This window comes from Cervus canadensis, chromosome 8 (genome assembly GCF_019320065.1).
Source record: "Cervus canadensis isolate Bull #8, Minnesota chromosome 8, ASM1932006v1, whole genome shotgun sequence".
NCBI lineage: Eukaryota > Metazoa > Chordata > Mammalia > Artiodactyla > Cervidae > Cervus > Cervus canadensis.
The window spans coordinates 4,952,690-4,968,991 of NC_057393.1; the positions used below are offsets into that span (position 1 = coordinate 4,952,690).

Consider the following 16,302-nt stretch of genomic DNA (forward strand, 5'->3'; position numbering starts at 1 on the left):
TGATTGCAAGAGGTGGTTTTTTCTTGAAATGACAAGCTGGCACATGTCAGGCAGGCAGGATCTGAGAGCTGGAAGTCTTGCTCCCTGCGAGTGGGAAGAACATTCATTAAGGTGACCGATCCCCTCTGGTCTTGGGGCACTTCCTGTCCTGATTGATAAGGAAGTATTTAAGGCCCCAACAGCCCCCTTGAAAAGGCTCTCAGCCAGGACTAAAGCAGCATCCCTCTCCCAATGCCCTGCGCTCTGGCTGCCCTGCCCCATCACTGCGCAAGTCCAGGCTGCCTGCTCGCCCTTCCCCAAGCCAGAGCAGGCACCAAAGTTGGCCCCGGGTCTGCCAGGACAGGGGTCACCATCACCCCCCTGCTGTTTCTGTACCCGGAGGGTGGAGGTGTGCTGGGCTGGGCTCCGCCCGTGGACCAGGTGGAGCGATGCCTGGGGTAGAAGCCCTCTGCCTGAAGTGCCTCTCCCCACGGCACCATCTACCTGGCAGGAGGGAGCCGCAGAGTTTTGCTTTTCACGTTTAGTTTCCTGTTGAGTTCATAAACGTTTCTCTGTTTCTGGGGAAACTGCCAATTCCTCTAGTGGGGAAAAAAAAAAAAAAAAAACCCTTTCAGCAATTTCAAGTGTGATTTGGCCTTTGGACAAAATCCCTAAGAAGAAAAATTTCCCAAGGCTGCTTTTTTTTCTTCTGATGAACAGCACCAGTTTCTGGGCAAAATGAACTTTGGGGAAAACAAAAAGAAACAAAAATAACAATAGAAATTCCCTAACTGTTGCTTTAGACTAAATGAATGCTTGTCCCAATCCTCCAGCTTTCCAAAGATCACATTTGAGGTATCACTGAAGAACACCGGGCGATTCCCTGGCAGGCACGCAGCCTTTGGCCTGGAGGGATGCTCGTAGGAGGGTCTGGTCTGCTGCCAGCTTGCAGGCAAGGAGGCTCTGACCCTGAGCCCTCCTTCCATTGCAGGGAGGACGGCGGCTGTGTAGCATCCTTGGACACAATTTCCATGGGAAGTCCTGCTCTGCTCCAGGGAGATGAGGTTTCCTGGTCCCTGAAGGGACCCCACCACTTCCCTACTGCTTCATCTCTTCCCAGTTCTCTTTTTAAAGAAGACCCATCTGGTGCCATAATTCAGAAATGTTTCTTAATCATGGATAATTTATTTTATCCACCAGGTGACATCCTTCATAGGTGAAGGGAATGTGCAGATAACATTACCCTGGCCTCTCAGTTTTATAAATAAGACCCGAGAAGTCAACTTTCGATTCCAGTCATGGATGGCAGACCTAGAACTAGACCACGGTCTCCTGACCCCCATCCAGAGCTTGCTTGGCTGAGACAGTCTCCATATTATATTTTAAATGGTGACCAGGTTGGGTTCTGGATTGAGGGGGTGGGAGAGTGGAGGAATAACATGGTTTTGACCAAGTGGAGTGACTGACAAAACGGTGGGAAGTTCAGACCAACTGGTCCTCTAGTCTTCTCTCCCAGACCAAGAGGCCGGTATCGCCAGCTTCAGGCAGGCGTGAAGGGGAAGGCACAAAAGGATGGGCTTAGCTTATGTTGAAGAGTGGCTTAGCTGACTTTCTTCACGTCTTTGATTCTCAAGATCACTAAAATGACCAAAGCCTAGTGCTGGGCAGGATTTGTGAATTTTGAGTCGCAAAATGAACCTGTGTCCTCAAGGAAGTGGGTGCAATATCATTGCTTCTGCCATCTTTATCCTATCTGGACACAAGTTGTTGTTCGTGTCCAATTTTCCTCATGTTCTAACGTTCTCTAACACAAGGATGGAGATTGCGAATGTTCGTCCAACCTCCTGTCACCTTTTCATACTGTTGACTTGATGTGAAATTTTAAGGAAGAGCAAGTGTCTGATACTAAGGACTGAAATGTTCTTTGAAATGCTCTCACAAACAAGGATGCCCAATATCTTTGACTTCCAGAGAGACTGGAGAACTGTTTTCATGAAAGAATCTCCTTAACCCCTGGTGCCTAAAGATGTCTGGGCCTGAGGAAAAAAGCCAATAAAGGTATTTGCAAAATGAAAGCTGGAACCCTTCAAAGACAAGTCTGCTCCAGCCTTGGCACGCGTTCCTGTGGGCATTGGGTTTCAGTTGAAAAGTATCAGTAAATAATATTTGCTTTGTAGTTAAATAGTGGGTTAGGAGGATAAGGAGCAACAACTAGTTTGCTCTGGTTGTATGCAAATTGCTAGCTAAGGCACAAGCCAAGGACTCTAAGTGGTTAAACCCATACGGCACTGCTGGGCTGAGCCACCCCAGATGGTGTGTGAGCAAGTGTGTGTGTGTGTGTGTGTGTGTGTGTGTATGTGAGTGTGTAGTTGGAGTGGGGGGATGGTGGTGGTTTAGTCATTAAGTCATGTCTGACTCTTGTGACCCCATAGACTGTAGCCTGCCAGGCTCCTCTGTCCATGGGATTCTCCAGGCAAAAATACTGGAGTGGGTTGCCATTTCCTTCTCCAGGGGATCTTCCCGACCCACGAACTGAACCCAGGCCTCTTGCATTGCAGGCAGATTCTTTACTGAGTGAGCTATGAGGGAAGCCAGAATTCAGAAGGTATTGTCTCCAGGCAGATGAGTAGAACCTTCCTCCCCGGCCCACCGCTGTTTTGCGTCTCTTCTTTCTTCCTTCCCTCCTCAATGTATCCAGCCTATGAAGTATCTCTCCAACCCAGGCATAAAATGATGCTTTCAATGTCTTCTCTTTGCCAACACAAGTTGGGCTCCAAGCCCGAGTGACATGACAGCAGGACTGGCATGCCGCTGCTTATCCCTGAATCTCTAGACTCCACGCGCAGAGCTGCACAGGCTAGACACTCGACAAACACTTGAGGCAGGGTTGGGAGAACCGGCAACCCCATCGTCATTTTCTTGATGGCTCAATGCAGGTGCGAACTGACAATTTTCCTTCTGTCCAGCCTGACAGACTGAGTGAGGCAGAGCTTGGGTGTGCCTTCATCACCTGCTCCCAGCCCCACATGCCACTTCCCAGGCTACAAGAACTTTTTTTCACGTCTCATACATTTATTTTGAATTTTGACTAATTTTCCTTGGAAAGTCATGTTGAGGATGAGCTGAGAGTTTGCACACTCTGGCAGACGAAATAGAACTCTTGTTTTGCTTTGATGTAAAAATCATCTGCAAGAGGCCAGTCAGGCCTGGTAAGGTAGTGTTTCCACAAAATCATCCAGGCTTCAGACATCTTCCACCTTCCTTCTTTGCCATTCTCGGGGATCCTGCTCATTCTTGTGCTCTCAAAATGGCTTCTAGGGCTCCAGCCATCATGACTGTATTCCAGGCAGGGCAAAGAGGCAGCACACAACCTGAAAATGCCCCTCCACCTCCAATTTTAAGATTTTTCCAGACCTTCACCAAACGTGTTATCATATTTCATTTATCAGAACTTAGTCACAGGGCTAGCTACCGTATTTCCACAGGATAATGAGAAATGCAGATTTTTTTTTTTTTTTTTTAAAAACCAGGTATGTCTCCACCTTCCCCAATAGCAATGAGATCTTGTAGATAAAACAGAGGAGATTAGCTATTAGGAATGATTATCTCTATTTTCAACTGGAGCACTTAATTGTTGAACTTTGAGGATGAAGTCCTATCTCCCATCTACCTAAAATATATTTAACCCACTAAATTAAAACACACATGACAATAAAACTTTGGGGATTTTTGTCATGACTCAGTTATATATGCAGTTTAAAAGCAATTGGGTGACATTGCTGGGTATTTTTAAAAAAAGATATTGGCTTAGAAAACAAAGTTAGAATTGCAAAAGTTTTAACAATGCATTGTGCTTCATGTCTAAAATTTATTACATTTCACATGACTCCTTTAGAAATGTTTTAAAGAATGTTACTAGTTAAAGGGTCATTAACATGTTAAATTTAGAATTTCATCCCAAAGGTGGAATGACATGATGATGAGATTTCTCGTAACTATTTGAAGAAGGCGGGCTCTTTATGTCTGTGTGTTGACAGCTCCATTTTTATTTTAAGAGCTACACTTACTGAAGTTCATCCATATACAGCATTTTAAAAGCCCTGGGATACCCTCTCCCTTTAGCCATCAGCTATTATTTAGACTTAGAATGTACAAAATAGCACAAGGCTCTAGAATGCAGCATTGTAAAGAGTTCTCACGTGCTTTTCTCTGCTGTGTATCGCTGTCCTCAGGGTAACCAAAGGACAAACCAAAATCCTGCCAAGAGTTATCTACAGGAACTTCCTGGTGCTCCAGTGGCTAAGACCCCATGCTCCCAATGAGAGGGGCCATGGCCAGGGAACTAGATCCTGCACGCCACAGCTAAAGATCCCGAGTGCTACAGTGAAGACCCAGTGCAGCCAAATAAGAAAATAAAAGAGATAGCTACAAAGCCACTAGATAAATTAAAAATGAAATATAAAAATGTCTGATGAACACATATACATATGCAGACAGGGGAACAAAGAAGAGATGAAAAATAAACTGACAACAAATAGCAGAACGGCAATCTTAAATCAAATGTCAATAATTAAATTAAAGGCAAATGGACTGAACGCCTGACCAAATGACAGGATAAATTCAAGAACTAACTATATAATGTTATAAGATATTTACTGTGAATACAAAAACAAATAGACTGAAATAGATGATAAAGACATACTATGAAATTTGAAACAGAAGTGTCTACATTAGCATCATACAAATACACTTAAATGTACTGGCCACCTGGCGCGAAAAACTGACTCATTTGAAAAGACCCTGTAAACCCATGGCAGATCCAAGTCAATGTATGGCAAAACAAATACAATGTTGTAATGTAAAATAAATACATTAATTAAAGAAACAAACAAACTACAACAACAAAAAAATAAAATGAAAAGACCCTGATGCAGGGAAAGATTGAAGGCAGGAGGAGAAGGGGACGACAGAGGATGAGATGGCTGGATGGCATCACCAACTCAATGGACATGAGTTTGGATAAACTCCGGGAGATGGTGATGGACAGGGAGGTCTGGTGTGCTGCAGTCCATGGGGTCGCAGAGCCGGACAGAACTGAGCGACTGAACTGAACTGAACTGAACTGAACTCTTAAATGAACCTGTTTGCAGGGCAGCAATGGAGACACAGACATAGGGAACAGACGTGTGGACACAGTGGGGGAAGGAGAGGGAAGGATGAATCGAAACAGTAACATTGAAACATATACATCCCCAAACAGATCACCAGTGGGAATTTGCTGTATGGTGCAGGGAGCTCAAACCCAGTCCTCTGTGACAACATAGAGGGGTGGGATGGGGTGGGAGGTGGAGGGAAGTTCAAGAGGAAGGGGACATATGTATACCTATGGCTGATTCACGTTGATGTATGGCAGGAACTAACACAATATTGTAAAGCAATTATCCTCCGATTAAAATTTTTAAAAAATTATTTTAAAAAAGACAAGGAATATTACTACAAAGGAGAACCCTTTTTATATCAAGGCAGTATAAATTTACTGTTTTTGCAATGCAGAACTCTTCTTGTGAAATCAAATTCATCCTTTTCCTTATTGATTGTGGATTTTGAGTTTTCCCCATTTAACCTGTATCAACTTATATAGAGAAATTCATTTTGATTTTCATCCAGTATTTAAAATTTTTTATTTTTAAAATGTTTACATCTCTGATCCGTTTTTATAGGGATTTAAACTGTAGAATTGTCACTAGAAATTCTTGCCTCAAAATAAACAAAAGGTCTTGATTCAGTGCAACTGAATTAAGCTGACATTTGTTAGTTAAGAACGATTGTATTTTTACTTGCATTTTCCTGTGCATTTAATTGATGAATAACCAGCACTTTATTGGATACGAAAGCAAAGTTCTCCAAATACAGTCCCTTTTCACAATCAAAGGATGGGAAATTTTACAAGCTTGAACTAGCTCAGGTTCCTTACTGCTTTCTGTTAGCTTACTTTAAAGTCAGCTGGAAGTTGCTCAGGTGTGGTTTGGGAAGGGTCATTTCTAGAAAAGACTGGGCTGTGACTTTGGTTTCCCAGCGTGATCACAGTCCTTGAGTCCCTCTTTGGAATAAGTCACTTTCAGCGTCTCCCATAACTGTCTAGCGGGTGATGCGTGGCTCCATGCTAAGCCCAGCCCTAAAGCATGAAGACGGGTCAGGTTATTCAGTAGCAATGAGCCAGGCAGACACCCGTGGAGGAACAGATGAGGCTCTCCTGATTCCAAGGGGTTTCCATGTCTGGCTTTTCACAGCTATAATTTCTTAAAGGCATTAGTGAAGTCTTGGCTAAGTTTCTCATTTTACAGAGGACTCAGAAAGTACATAATTCTGTCTTTTTAGAAAACTGCTTTCAGGATTAGACTACACATATACCTGTACACACAGACAGTTTATCTTCTATCTCATCTGTCTCTTAGATCAAGATTTACTGCTCTGTTGTTTGGTTTTTTTTTTCCCATATATTTTTATTAGTTGGAGGCTAATTACTTTACAATATTGTAGTGGTTTTTGCCATACATTGGCATGAATCAGCCATGGATTTACATGTGTTCCCCATCCCGATCCCCCCCCCCCACCTCCCTCTCCATCCCATCCCTCTGGGTCTTCCTGTTGTTTGTTTTGAAAGTCAAGTTGATTTGGATATCTATAATTGTTATCAAATAGCATGAGTAAATAGTATATGCAATTTATGTATAAATTATATATGATATTTTATATGTGTGTGTGTGTGTGTGTGTGTGTGTATGTATGTATATATATATGGCTTCTCTGTTGGCTCATTTGGTAAAGAATCCACCTGCAATGCAGAAGACCCAGGTTCAATCCCTGGGTCAGGAAGATCCGCTGGAGAAGGAAATGACAACCTACTCCAGTATTCTTGCCCAGGAAACCCTATGGACAGAGGAGGCTGGTGGGCTACAATCCACGAGGTTGCAAAAACTCAAATATGACTTAGCGACTAAACCACCACCACCACCATATATATGTATATGTACATATATTGAGTTAGCTAAAAAGTTTGTTTAGGTTTTTCATTATATCTCTATATATGTATATACGTAGATGTGTGTGTGTGTATGTGTGTTATTTACTGAGTCGTGTCTGACTCTTGCAACCCCATGCACTGTAGCCCATCAGCCTCCTGTGTTCAAAGGATTTCCCCGGCAAGAATGCTAGAGTAGGCTGCCATCTCTTTCTCCAGGGGATCTTCCCAATCCAGGGGTCAAACCTGGGTCTCCTACCTTGCAGGCGAATCCTTTACCTTGAGAGCCACCAGGGACGCCCGTGTGTGTGTGTGTGTGTGTGTGTGTGCGCGCGCCCGTATATGCACATACTAAGTCACTTCAGTCGTGTCCGACTCTTTGCAACCCCATGGACTGTAGCCCACCAGGCTCCTCTGTCCATGGGATTCTCCAGGCAAGAATAGTGGAGTGGGTTACCATGCCCTCCCCCAGGGAATCTTTCTGATCCAGGGGTAGAAACCGAGTCTCTTATGTCTCCTGCTATGGCAGGCAACTTCTTCACCACTAGCGTCATCAGGGAAGCCCGTGTCTGTGTGTGTGTGTGTGTGTGTGTGTGTGTGTGTGCGTGCCTATATTTGGCGGTGCAGGATGTTTAATTGCAGTGTGTGGGATCTAGTTCCCTGACCAGGAGTCGAACTTGGGCCGCTTGCACTGGGAGCTCCGAGTCTTAGCCACTGGGCCACCAGGGAAGACTCCAGTCTCCTCCAATAGTGCCCCTATGCTGGGCACTACCACACTGATCTTTCACGTCCGGGGAACATGCTGGCTACTTTCTTGCTTCCAAGTCTTCACACTGTCCTGATGTCAGGAATTCTGTTGCATTCTTGTTCAGCATTTTATTTATACAAAAGTATAAGTCACCATGAAACACAGGCAAAAGGCTTGGAAAACAACCTCAAGGACCTAACAAACCTTCTCTTTGTGAGTGGGCTGTGCTGAAATTGTCTTACTCTGCGAGAGAAAATAGACAAGGACACAGAATATTTATTACTCGGTGGGCTAAACGCAGAAAGCTGTTTATCTGACTAATCAGGATGAAGCTGTGGACTTAAGGAAGAATCAGCTTGACTGTCCTTTGTTCTCTGTCATTAATTAGAGATTCTCTTCTGTGTTCCTTGACATTCAATGTACGGAAGGAATGACTCCCTGAAATGTCAAACTATTTTACTACAGAGCCTGTTTTAATTTCTTAGGAATATAACCTTTCAATGAAAGGCTTATGTGAACTCTGAAGTTGGTAAAATATGTTTTAGAAAAGTAGTATGAAATCATTAAAAGGTTGATTCCAGGGTAACAGAATATACAGCAGTACTTCATAAAAGATGTCTGTGATTATTGGATTACATTGGAAGAAAACACACTCAACTTTTAGTTTTTCTTCTTTTGTTCCTCCAAAAATGGAGCCATACCCTGGGAATTTACTGGAGAGGAAAAAAATACACCCACGTCCAGCTACTTGTTTTTAAAAGGCTTCCGGAAGTTTCTGATGCAAAGATACCAGAAAGATGTCTTTCTTCCATCCCCTAAATCCTGTGTTGGAGACAATTTTCTGATGCTTCCAACTGTCACTCCCAGAAGATGCAGCTCTGTCTATGCCTGTTTGCTCACGGGTCCTAAAGAGCACTTCTCCAAGACAGCACAGCCCGTGTGTACACAACTATGAATGCTCAGACCGCAAGAAAATGTTTACAGTTGTTGTTCAGTTGCTAAGTTGTGTCTGACTCTTTGTGACCCCATGGACTGCAGCATGCCAGGCTCCTCTCTCTTTCACTGTCTCCTGGAGTTTGCTCAAACTCATGTCCATTGAATTGGTGATGCCTTTCAACCATCTCACTCTCTGTTGCCCTCTTCTACTCCTGCCCTCAATCTTTCCCAGCATCAGGGTCTTTTCCAATGTGTTAGCTCTCTGCATCAGGTAACCAAAGTGCTGGAGCTTCAGCTTCAGCATCAGTCCTTCCAGTGAACATTCAGGGTTGATTTCCTTTATGATTGATTGGTTTGATCTCCTTGCTGCCCAAGGGACTTTCAAGAGTCTTCTCCAACACCACAGGTCAAAAGCATCAGTTCTTCGGCACTCAGACTTCTTTATAGTCCAGGTCTCACATCTGTACATGACTACTGGAAAAATGATAGCTTTGGCTATATGGACATTTGTCAACAAAGTGATGTCTCTACTTTTTAATATACTGTCTAGGTTCATCGTAGCTTTTCTTCCAAGGAGCAAGCATCTTTTAATTTCATGGCTGCAGGCACCATTCACAAGCATTTCAACAAGGACAAGGAAATGTTTACTGAGCACTTACTATGGGCCAGGCTGAATTCCGACCAGAGCTCCTGGCTTTGCAAGTCACACAGAGTCTCCATCAGATGTTCTTCTTTGTTCTTTCTTTCTTTGACTTTGTTTCCGACCCTCTAGAAACTTAAATTGTGCAGTAGTTTGAGCATTCTTTGGCATTGCCTTTCTTAGGGATTGGAATGAAAACTGACCTTTTCCAGTCCTGTGGCCACTGCTGAGTTTTCCAAATTTGCTGCCATATTGAGGGCAGCACTTTCATAGCATCGTCTTTCAGGATTTGAAATGGTTCAACTAGAATTCCCTCACCTCCACTAGCTTTGTTTGTAGTGATGCTTTCTAAGGCCCACTTGACTTCACATTCCAGGATGTCTGGCTCTAGGTGAGTGATCACACCATCATGATTATCTGGGTCATGAAGATCTTTTTTGTACAGTTCTTCTGTGTATTCTTGCCACCTCTTCTTAATATCTTCTGCTTCTGTTAGGTCCATACCATTTCTGTTCTTTATCGAACCCATCTTTGCAGGAAATGTTCCCTTGGTATCTCTAATTTTCTTGAAGAGATCTCTAGTCTTTCCCATTCTGTTGTTTTCCTCTATGTCTTTGTATTGATCGCTGAGGAAGGCTTTCTTATCTCTCCCGGCTATTCTTTGGAACTCTGCATTCAAATGGGAATATCTTTCCTTTTCTCCTTTGCTTTTCGCTTCTCTTCATTTCACAGCTATTTGTAAGGCCTTTTCAGACAACAATTTTGCCTCTTTGTATTTCTTTTCCATGGGGATGGTCTTGATCCCTGCCTTCTGTACAATGTCATGAACCTCTGTCCATAAACTCCATCACAATAAACTGTGGAAAATTCTGAAAGAGATGGGAATACCAGACCACCTGACCTGCCTCTTGAGAAACCTGCAGGAAGCAACAGTTAGAACTGGACATGGAACAACAGACTGGTTCCAAATAGAAAAAGGAGTATATCAAGGCTATATATTGTCACCCTGCTTATTTAACTTATATGCAGAGTACATCATGAGAAACGCTGGGCTGGATGAAGCACAAGCTGGAATCAAGATTGCTGGGAGAAATATCAATAACCTCAGATATTCAGATGACACCACCCTCATGGCAGAAAGTGAAGAGGATCTAAAAAGCCTCCTGATGAAAATGAAAGAGGAGAGTGAAAAAGTTGGCTTAAAGCTCAACATTCAGAAAACTAAGATCATGGCATCTGGTCCCATCACTTCAAGGGAAATAGATGGGGAGACAGTGGAAACAGGGTCAGACTTTATTTTTGGGGGCTCCAAAATCACTGCAGATGGTGTTGCAGCCATGAAATTAAAAGACGCTTACTCCTTGGAAGGAAAGTTATGACCAACCTAGACAGCATATTAAAAAGCAGAGACATTACTTTGCCAACAAAGGTCCGTCTAGTCAAGGCTATGGTTTTTCCAGGAGTCATGTATGGATGTGAGAGTTGGATTATAAAGAAAGCTGAGTGCCAAAGAATTGATGTTTTTGAACTGTGGTGTTGGAGAAGACTCTTGAGGGTCCCTTGGACTGCAAGGAGATCCAACCAGTCCATCCTAAAGGAGATCAGCCCTGGGTGTTCTTTGGAAGGACTGATGCTGAAGCTGAAAATCCAATACTTTGGCCACCTCATGAGAAGAGCTGACTCATTGGAGAAGACCCTGATGCTGGGAGGAACTGGGGGCAGGAGGAGAAGGGGACGACAGAGGATGAGATGGCTGAATGGCATCACCAACTCGATGGACATGGGTTTGAGTAAACTCTGGGAGTTGGTGATGGACAGGGAGGCCTGGTGTGCTGTGATTCATGGGGTCGAAAAGAGTAGGACACGACTGAGCGACTGAACTGAACTGAACTGAAGAAACTTAAAAGCCATTCCTAGCTCTGGGCTATACAAAAACAGGAAGTGGACTGCATTTGGCTCCTGGTGATATTTCAAGCTGTTTCGGTAATGATAAATCTAAACACAGGCCCACCTTCCAAAGGTGATGGACAGTGATGGGTCATCTATGAGAGGAAGTAAGGGGTTATGAAAACAAAGACCCAAAGACCAAACCCAGGGAGGCTTCCTAGAGGAGGGACACTGCCTGTAGCAGGTGAATCGGGGATGTGAGGATGACTGCAGTGGGCACCCTGGCGGGGGGGACCTGGGGCTGAAAAAGCTGTGTGTACAAAGTCAGTGAGGCAGGAGAGAAAAAGAGTAAGGCCCTGGATGGCTGCACGCGGTAGACTGGGAGTGTCGTCGTGGCCTGAGGAAAGATAGCCTTTCAATATGGATTTAAAAGAAAGAATGAGTGACTGCAAAGTGGGGAGCCAGCAGGCCAGGAGTCATCAGCCCGGGGCTGCAGAGGTGGGCAGGCAGAGGGGGCCGCAGGGCCAGACGGCGTCCACGGGAGGCAGTGGGGGGAGCAGGGGCGAGACGATGGGGTGTGGACTGACCTTGAGGCCTGCCAGCCCCTCTTAGGTTAATAAGATGCCAGAGAGAATGACAGGAGTGTGAGCCTAAGCCCTCTCCTTGTAGGAGAATTGGTTGGAGAAGGGCAGATGGGTTTTGAGATCAGCCTGGGATCTTTCCCACAGCCCTTTGGACCTTCCAGAGATGAATCAAGCCCCCACACTTCCCCAGTTGCTTAGTGATGGGAAGCGAGATTCTGCTAACAGACAAAAACTTGCCCAAATTTTTGTCCTGTGTATACTGAGTGTGCCCCAAACCTGGGCCTTGGGGATCTTGAAGAGTAACTAGCCTACTTTTTCTACACAGAATTGACAGTCCGGTTAGGGTGACAGGTAGGCAACGTAGCCACAACACAAAGAATAAAATGAGGTTAATCATTAGTTTTAGGAAGAAGTGCTGTGGGAGGAGATGGGATGATCATCGGATGGGAAGACAGCTTCCCAAAGGCTGGTGCCCGATGCTGAAAGAACTATTACTGCCTCTTCTAATGGAACGTGAATCCAGACAAAGGTCACAGCTTTCTGGACACCCCGGATATTTAGTGACGTCTGTTTTGATCTGAATCACATGTTGGGAAGAGGAGTGACCAGTGGGACAGTTGTCTTTGTTGTTTAGTCGCTAAGCCATATCTGACTCTTGGCGACCTCATGGACTGTAGTCCACCAGGCTCCTCTGTCCATGAGAGTTTCCAGGCAAGGATACTGGAGTGGGTTGCCATTTGCTTCTTCATTGGTGGGGCAGAGGGCCTACCTAAATGCCGCTGGTATCTTAGCCACCTTGATGAACTTGGCTACCTGTCCATCAGTTCGTGCCTAAAAAGTAAAACAATGATGCGAATGAATCTTCCCTTTCTTGTGTTATTTCAAGCCAAGAGCAGTCCCTGTCCTGAGTTCTGGAAGGAGTTGCTAACAATCTCAGGCCAGAAAGATGGGAGCTGCTTGATGATAATGACTCACATCCCTTATTTAGTGTCAGTAATGATTCAGGGGAGAACAATGACAAATTTTCTTTCTCTCAAAAAAGGAACTTTGTGAAAACTGGTTTTTGATGAAGCTTGAAAGATACTAAGAGGTCATTAAAGCTCTTTTCCCAGTTTTAAAACTTTTAAAGAATCAGGTAGATTTACAACAGATAAAAACCTGTAGAATTCTAGATCTGATTTTTTTTCTTTGGTTATGTATTTGTTGATGAAATGTACAGAAATATGCATGTGATTTAGCCAGACCTCTGATCATGCTTCTTCCTAATATATTTTCTCCATAATTATGAGATCTTCAGTATGATGTTGAACTGGGGCAGAGAAATACAAACGGGATGCCCTTTCACAGTCTACACTGACTAGAGGACCATCTGTCACCCTCCTGGGAAAACAAAGACGCCAAATAGAGACCCATTTTATGGGCCGTGGGGACAACCAGATGAAGAGGGGCCCTCTTGTAATTTCACATAGTTTCTGTAGGTGGAGGACTTGGGTTCTTAGAGAGGAACCTCAGTTCCATCCTTAGGATGAATTACTCCTATTTATAAACTCAGAGAAAGTGAAAGCATGGGCTTCCCTGGTGGCTCAGATGATAAAGAATCTGCCTGCAGTGCAGGAGACCTGGGTTTGATCCCTGGGTCAGGAAGATCCCCTGGAGAAAGAAATGGCCACCCACTCCAGTATTCTTGCCTGGAGAATTCCATGGACAGAGGAACCTGGTGGGCTATAGTCCATGGTGTTGCAAAGAATCAGACATGACTGAGCAACTAACACTTTCACTTTCTTTTCATAAACTTCGGTGAGGTTGAAACAACGAGCCTGTGACCAACAGAGCCTTTAGCTAGCAAGAGAAATGAAATACAGACATTCTTTTTTAAGAACTTTTTCTTCTGTATTGGAGTAGGGCTTCCCTGGTGGCTCAGAGGTTAAAGCGTCTGCCTCCAATGCAGGAGACCTGGGTTCGATCCCTGGGTCAGGAAGATCCCCTGGAGACGGGAATGGTAACCCACTCCAGTATTCTTGCCTAGAGAATCCCATGGACGGAGGAGCCTGGTAGGCTACAGTCCACGGGGTCGCAAAGAGTCAGACACGACTGAGCGACTTCACTTTCACTTATGGTCTATTAACTGACTCATTGGAAAAGATCCTGATGCTGGGAAAGATTGAAGGCAGGAGGAGAAGGGGACGACAGAGGATGAGACGGTTGGATGGTATTACCAAGTCAATGGACATGAGTTTGAGTAAGCTTCAGTAGTTGGTGATGGACAGGGAGGCCTGGTGTGCTGCAGTCCATGGGGTCGCAAAGAGTTGGACATGACTGAGGGACTGAACTGAACTGAACTGAGAATCTATTAACAAGGCTGTGATAATTCCAGGTGGAGAGCAGAGGGCCTCTGCCCTACATATTCATATATCCCTTCTCCCCCAAACTCCCCTCCCATCCAGGCTGCCACATGACGTTGAGCAGACTTCCCTGTGCTCTACAGTTGGTCCTTGTTGGTGACCCATTTAAATAGAGCAGCATGTACATGTCCACCCCCGACTCTCTAACCATTCCTCCCCCCTCATTTCTCCCCTGGTAATCCTAAGTTCGTGAAAGAGAGACATTCTGACACAAGCTTTTTGGAGGCTTGTCTGATGGAGGAAAGTTGGGTTAGAGGAAAGAGAGAAGCAAACGTCAACCTCCCACTCCAACTCATGTCCTGTCACCAGCATGTGACATTGTCACCAGACGGGGCATCTGGGTGTCTGCACCACTGTTGAGAAGAGCAAGAAGCCTGGTTTGCAGCCAGTATAGCCAAATCGAGCTACCTTAAGTATTTCATATAAAATTCATTTTAAAGAGGTTTTCCTAGTTATATTTTCCTAGTTTATTTCCAATGCTTATCAACTGATCTGTAAGTCTGAGTGGAAAATATTATTCAGAGAAATGACATCAGGAGAAATAGTCTTAAATGCTATTTTATTGTGTTTTATCCCTTCTGACTTCAAGAGAATAATAAAACTTGATCATGTTTGTAATCCATGCAAATTTTTCACAGCAAACTTATAGAAGCTGTAAGTTCACTATCGTGATTATTGTCAGTTAAGTATCTGAAGTCAATAGGGGGGATTTAGGCAAGAATTTTGCCTATCAGATATCACCTTCAGAAGCTGTGTTCCACCATCAGCTCTGAATTACTTCTGCTGATATTCAATGCTTAAGCTTGACTAAATCTGGGTCATGGTAATGCCCTCTATGGCCCAAGTGGTAAGATGTCTCACTTGCAAAAAAGAGACAGAGCAAGATTTACCCCGTGTCTGGCTGCTGGCTCATCATTCATAAAGAATCTGAGTGTCAGTGTCGGGACAGAGTAAACACACCCGTGAAAATTGCCTAGACTCGTTGAAATTGGAGTAAAATAAAAATATGAATAATAGCGGTTGGAGACCCTCTTCACCTGAAACATTATCATGTTGCTGGGAACAGTCTTCCTCAGTGGAAGCACCTACTTCTGGGCCTGGAATGAACAGATGCTCAATATTGGGGAAAGTCAGAAAAAGAAGAGAAGATTCAATGATGATTAAGTGAAAACAGTTGAACTAAGTTTCTCTAAAAAAAGAAAAAAAAAATTCTAGCTCCATTAAGCCCTTTCCATGGGAAGGTCTCCTGAGAGGTTAATCTGGATTCATCTGCCAGCATCTGTGCCCTTGGACTTGATTTCTGGTTCTTTTCCACATCAGTTCTGTGACCAGAGCTATCTCATGTTTTACTGCCTCAATCCCATATGCAACTGATGGAACCTCAGGAATATGGGTCACACGTTCACCCCCACATTCCTCGCACATCTAGCTGCTGTTTCAAGACTCTCAAGCCATAGCTCACCTGGTTGCTGCCACCGGGGTGCCTACTCCTCAGCTCGCGTGGTGAATCTCCTCTTAATCTTCTAGAGCTCACGATGTGAAGTGAACTTTGCTGTCGTGTCCGGCTCTTTGCCACCCCATGGCCTATACAGTCCAAGGAATTCTCTAGGCTGGAATACTGGGGTGGGTAGCCTTTTCCTTCTCCACGGCATCTTCCCAACCCAGGCATTGAACCCAGGACCGAGGTTGCCCACATTGCAGGTGGATTCTTTACCAGCTGAGCCACCAGGGAAACCCAGGAATACTAGAATGGGTAGCCTATCCCTTCTCCAGCGGATCTTCCTGACCCAGGAATCAAACCAGGGTCTCCTGCATTGCAGGCAGATTCTTTACCAGCTGAGCTATCAGGGGAGGGCTCACCATGAGGCTCCCTCAGAATGAGGTCTTTGCTGGGCCAGACGTTTCCCTGGGGATGACAGTACCCTTTCCCGGTTACATTGACCCTCCTGATTTAGTTACTCCCTTTCTGATGCTCCTTCAGGCTGTTTGCGTAGAGTCCCAAATACATATATACATCAAACACTCAGTCAAGGATGTCTTAGTTTCTTAAATTTATTTATTTTTAATTGAAGGATAATTGCTTTATGGCACCGTGTTGGTTTCCA

General features: G+C 44.4%; 1 non-coding gene across 1 annotated transcript; it reads left to right on the top strand.

Moving 5' to 3' along the window:
• The first annotated feature begins 13,701 nt into the window (after nt 1–13,701).
• On the top strand, nt 13,702–13,774 carry TRNAW-CCA. Its single transcript has one exon. It is a non-coding gene; the product is annotated as a tRNA-Trp (tRNA).
• The last annotated feature ends 2,528 nt before the right edge of the window (nt 13,775–16,302 follow it).